The sequence below is a fragment of the Branchiostoma floridae genome, chromosome 5 (assembly GCF_000003815.2).
Source record: "Branchiostoma floridae strain S238N-H82 chromosome 5, Bfl_VNyyK, whole genome shotgun sequence".
NCBI lineage: Eukaryota > Metazoa > Chordata > Leptocardii > Amphioxiformes > Branchiostomatidae > Branchiostoma > Branchiostoma floridae.
The window spans coordinates 23,389,468-23,396,061 of NC_049983.1; positions in this window are offsets into that span (position 1 = coordinate 23,389,468).

Sequence of the window (6,594 nt, forward strand, 5' to 3'; positions counted from 1 at the left end):
CAATGTACAATCATGTACTTTGTCCTACCTAAGGGCTTATATTTTCTCAAAATCAAAATCAGAAAATGTGATTTATTGTGACATAATGATATCGCAAATACACTGTACAGCCTAGGATATTCACTGTGAAAAAGTGTGGTCATGGTAGAACTCAGCCATTATATGGGGTTTAGTGTTTTTTCTGGATTGGTTGCTGTATGTGAAATTATGAATTTCATTTTTTTTCCATGTCAATCTACATGAATATTGCACTAATTCTTTTGTGATGGAATCCTGAAATCTGTGATGTTAAAGTTTAGAATATCACTTTGCATGTATTACTCACAATGGCCACTGGTTATCATCAGACTGAGGATCAATCTACTTTCTGCAGTATGTCATATAGTAGACTACTACAAAGAAGATTTACTAAGTTAAACTGTAACTGTAGTAAATGGATCACAATTTATAGACCGATAATTCACCATCATTACACTATAATAGTATGTCAGGCTCTATGCCAGAGCATAATATTATTACATTTGTACAAAGTTTGACTTCCAATACAAATTGCCATTCATTTAGACTTAACAGAGTTACATGTTACCTTGAAGTATACTGCTTTGTGCAAAGTTGTACAAATGTGTACATGTATATGGCTGATATCATATGAAACATAAGGCTGGCTTGTTTAGGAGTATACAGTTCATAAACTATTTGGGAATACAGGCATGTTTTTGGTCATATGGGGAATATAACACAGTTACCCTGGCCAGTGGAGCTTAATATTATTGTGCATATTAAAAGTAAGAATCAAAGGAATAACTTCAACTCTTGTTAAAATTGACTACAAATAACAAGACACTGTAGTACTACATTATTGTACATAAATACTAAGACTAAAAGGATTTCAGAAAAATTAATACAGTGAACTTTTCCTATTGAAGCAGATTGGGTGAGTAAAATTGTAGCATTAGAACATGTTAATCCATACATTATTTTGTGTCTTTACTGAGTTTACAGTACTGCAATATGATGTATTTAGCACTGAAAGCGTTGAGTGAAAATGTAAAAACACATCTGATTTCTTAGCATCATTGTACATTTAAAATTGCTTGTTAATTCCTCTAAAATACTCTAGACTAATGTATGCTAAAGATGCCCTCAATGTTTTTGTATGGGTTTGCATTCTAAATTTAAAAAAAAATGCACTATTAACTGCAAGGCTGTGTGTAGTGTTGATTTTTTTACTAATCTTGTCCTGATTTTGATTTCTAATAGAATTCCTCAAGAAGTTACTTTGTATCAGTCAAGCTACAATACTTGAGGGCCTTTTCTTCTAAATTATCTTAGTTAGTACTCAGCTAAACTTTATTCGATGATCAGATTAGATGATCAGATGATAGTAACATACTGTCAGTGAGTGTTAACGAATGTTCAAGGGTTGATAATATTTACCACCAATGCGACACACCAGTAATTCTTGATTCTATCATTATAATACCGTATATTCTCGAATAAAGTACGCACCCCAATTAAAGTACGCACCCCTGATTTTGGACAAGTCTTAGACAGATCTTTGGGACTGAAAGGTAAAATGGAAAAACTCAAATAAAGTACGCACCTCTTCTCCACCAATTTTGAACAGACCTTGAACTGGATAGATTAAAATTTATGATGTTTTCCCCAGGTTATTTTGCATGAAATAACCTGCATTTACACTGTCATTGTCTCTATAAACTTGTGAATTGCCTACTGCAAATTATAAAAATCACTGTGAACTGGTAGAAAACCAGTTGTACAAGTCAAAGTCACTAACTCAAAAGGATTGTATGCAAATGCCAATCTTATGTAAATCATGTTTAGACAATTTCTTTGTTTCATGTTTAGACAACTACAAGACAACAACAATATGTATGCTTTGAAACATTACTAGAAGTGTAGCTCCACCTTGCTTTATTTTAGGCTTTTTTTACCATTTCTCTGTGCAGTAACCTCAAATAAAGTACGCACCCCAACTTTGGCAAAAACTTGCAGCACCTTTTCAATTTTGAAAAGTTAAAAAAGTGCATACTTTATTCGAGAATATACGGTAGTAATTTTAGACTAGTGAAATAAGATTTCACTACAACCTGCACACACTACGGCTGGGTTTACAGGTACAAGTGTTTTGGAGTCAACATAGAGTACACTCTGCCGGAATCTTTGCCAACTTTAGAAATAAAAAAAGTTTAAAGTTTAAAGTTGAAACTGCATGTAGCTGCCCTGAATCACAGCACTCTCCCTGCTGTCTAAACCCATTGAACACTTGGGGCCAAACAGCTATCTTTTTATTTACTTCAAGGTAAAACAAGAAGGCCAAGTTTTGCGAGTGACATGGTAACGGGAGGGGGCCATACTTCGACACCTGTTCTAAGTGGATGCGCATGGCTTTTGTCATTGTACATTTTACAGTGAACTCATCAAAAACAAGTTAAGATCTTGTATGCATCCATATAACTGTTATTGAAGCTGTACAGATATATATTTCATTTAACAGTAGCGTTCCGCCCTGTACTTTGACAGCGCACGAAACTTACGGCAGGTTTTCGGCTTGCGTCCTAGCAGAACGTTCCAACACAAAAAAGGGGTCCAAACTCCGACATAGTAACAAACAGACCATCGCCGTGTATTTTTAAACAACTTATGCAAATAGAATAGCACTAAAAGTCTTCATTATAATCTTTTTGTACCAAATATGGGTCATATTTTGTATTACGCGACTTATTCAAATACGGTGTGTTACAACGTTTACCTCTCACGGTGAGACCAACTTGCCGCAAAACGGCAGCGCATTGTTACGTCGGACTGTGATGGCATTTTCGCTTTTTGGCTTCCTTGATTGCCTTTTCATCCTGTCTTTTGGCAGCAGCAATGGCTACGGGATTTTTTAGTCGGTAGGGATCGATTTTTCTTGAATGTTTGTCGCTCTACGGACGGGTTGACTGAGTTCAATGTGTTGAGCATCGCTCGCCCGCCTTCGTGCGTGATAGTAAAATGGCGGGGCCCCGACTGCGTGAACATTGTGGCATCATTTTAGCTCCGTTTATCCAATCCAGTTAAAGGCAGAACAGAAGACAGGTATTCTTTTTCGGAAGGCTAATAAACATCATTTCTATGTGTGGTGGTATTTTTTCACATGTCGTATTTTGCGAAGAATAATTCAAGAGTTTCCCGGGCCATGGTCTCGATACGTTCGCTCGTCAACTTGCACGGAAGGCGTCAAACTTGTGCAAGTTTTTCAATCGTTATCTGTGGGACTTGCTAACTTCGACACATACCCCGCCTTTGTAGTTATTTACAACAAGGTTTAGTCTACAGCTAGTGTACTTCTCATGTGCAGGCATCTATGCATTTCTCCGCAACAATGATTTTTAAAACCTGTCGAAATTTGGACCCCTGTCGAAGTATGGCCCCCTCCCGTTATGGTGATACCAACGGACATCTTTTCTTCTTAAGATTGCAAATTCAAATAAATAGCTAACATGCTTTATACTAGTCTATAGATAATACCACTGTCATGTTCCCCAGCCCCATTCATACGTCATGAAAGGTCAACAATGTGAGGATAATAGTCAAGGAATGTGCCCTTTGGCAAAACCAACTGCGCAGTTGCAGCGATTGCCCCACAGGCAGTGCTGACCTCCACAGAGGCAACTTTCTTGACTGTGCTACGAGACTAAGTCTTCTGACCAGGTGCCCACATCCAACTAAAAGCTATTTCAGCCTGTAGGATCAACTAACATTTCAGATCTTCAAGACGCATCTAGGTACATCTTCATCTTTGTGTTACGTTTGTGACTCTTTTGCTTGTAGATAAAGATCATCTTCCAGATTGAATTGTACTGTACAATTATAATAATCCCTTTTTGGGGTTGTATACATCTGGGGCCTCTCGATCTCATCTCTCATCCTTTGTTGAGGACGTACTCTGCGTCTCATCTACAGGACAAGGCTTGTTTGCAAACACAAAAAAATAATCTGCTGCACAACAAAATAAAGAATTCTCCCGGCATTTTTAATTTGCATGCTAGAGGTCACAGTTTGTCACACGCGCACCGCAATGGAATATTGCGCCTTGGGTGTCCCTCGATACTCTAAACGTGTGTCTAAAGACAACCGTTGCCCACCACGATAATACACAATAACAGTCACACGACTATATAACTGTTGTCTGTCTAAAGTGGGCCTTAGTGGTGCTTTACAAGTGGAGTACCTAAACCCGTGTAGGCCTGTACCTAAAGTTTGTACCCCATGTTACGCTGTTTTCCAATTACATGGTACATTTGTCAGAACCTACATTGCACTTAACTTATAATTAGATACAGAGATTGTCAAACCCTCCAGAAAAGGCGGCACAGAGCTGACAGCTATGGGAGGGGTTAACTAGTCACGGATAATCAGCTATAGTTCCAGTGAAAGGCCAAGATAGTTTCTGTGATCTTGCAATAGAATCATGTGTAGTTCCACCCTGAGATCAATGTTTGGGGATGTGTGGGGATTCTTATTTACATAATCAATGTGAAACATTTACGTGACATAACGGTTAACAGGACTGGCAAAAGTCTGAGGTAGACAAACTCTAATTAGGAAATGAAATTTCTATGGTGTATGTAACCATAGTGGATACAAAGTCAATGTACAAATTGTGCTCAGGGATTCCATTTGCATACTAGTAGTCAATCACCAATGACCAAAGATTGAACTTCATAATCATTATGGTGAAATTAAGTTTTCATTTGGGACGGATACTGTCAGTCAAAATGCTGTTTCAAGTGTCGAATTAGTATATGAAAGTTACATCATATGACTAAAAATCCCCCTTCTTCTTTTTAATTTTGACATTATCAGAGCACAGAGATCATCATGGGAAAGAAGCTGCCAGGGATGCTGTTATCCCTTCTGATCATCCTGAAGGTGTTTGGCTCAACACAAACTTCCTGCACCATTACAGGTTCTACTGCTAACTGCAGCAACCAGAACCTCACCAGTGTTCCTCAGGACCTGCCGACAAACATCACTGAACTTGATTTGGGGAATAATCTAATCACAACATTAAATCAGTCTGATTTCTCACAGTATGGGAGCTTGACCAGTCTACATGTAAGGGGCAATCGTATTGCTACAATCAAAAGTCAAGCATTCTATAACCTGTCAGATTTGACCCATTTGGATCTTAGTTGGAACCGCATGTCCAACATCATCACTGACATGTTTACAGGGCTGGGGAACTTGAAAACACTTTGGTTGTATAGCAATAGGATTAGTGATATTCAGGCTGGAACTTTCAGTTCAACACCACAACTGACAACCTTGTCTCTGGGTAATAACAAGTTAACAAACCTCAGTGCTGACATGTTTACGGGGCTGGGAAACTTGGATAACCTATACCTGCACAGCAATAAGATCAGTGATATTCAGGCTGGAACTTTCAGTTCAACACCACAACTGACAACCTTGTCTCTGGGTAATAACAAGTTAACAAACCTCAGTGCTGACATGTTTACGGGGCTGGGAAACTTAGAGAACCTTGACTTACGTCATAATGAGATCAGTGATATTCAGGCTGGAACTTTCAGTTCAACTCCACATCTGACAACCTTGTCTCTGGGTAATAACAAGTTAACAAACCTCAGATCTGACATGTTTACAGGGCTGGGGACCTTAGACATACTTTGGCTGGACAATAATGAGATCAGAGATATTCAGGCTGGAACTTTCAGTCCAACTCCACAACTGAGATACTTGCGGTTGTATCAGAATAGACTGACATTATTAAAAGAGGAGACATTTGCAAATCATGCACTAATTAGATGGCTTCGACTGCACAGCAACAACATAAAAAACTTTCCCATGGAGGCTTTGTCAAAGCTTCCATCACTTTCTGAGCTTCAGCTTCAGGACAACCAAATGGTGACTCTGCCATCGGCAGCATACAACCAGCTGTTATCACTCTCTACTGTAAACATCAACAACAACCCCTGGCAGTGTAACTGTAGCATGCTTCCTTTCAGGCAAAAGATGACTGGGTCTCATTCATTTGAAAACCAAATCATTTGTGAAGGACCGAGCAACTTCCATAGACAAAAGCTTACAGATATCAATCCTGAAGATCTGAAGTCAGACTGTGAAGAACCAACAATACTGAGGTTTGAAAGGGCTCACAATAGTGCAGTGGTAGAGGGGGGGACTCTACATTTGGTCTGTGAAGCTTCAGGAATCCCCACACCAGACATCACAGTCACCCTCCCATCTGGACTGAATGTAACTGTTGAGTCAGATGGGAAGGTGACTGTGGATGTGAATGGTACCATCACCATAACCAATTTTACAGCTGCAGCAGATGCTGGTTTGTATGCCTGTACTGCAGCAAGTGTTGTTGGGTCTACATCTGCCACAATGACAGTTCCTGAGTCTACTAATACCTTCTCCCTACCTGTCGTTGTTGGCTCTGTCTGTGCAGTAACTTGCTTTGTCCTCCTTGTTACCATCATTCTCACAATTTGGTACAAGAGGAGATCTAAAAGTCCCTTATTTGGGCTCAGATTCAGATGAAGAGGAGTATGATGATGTGAT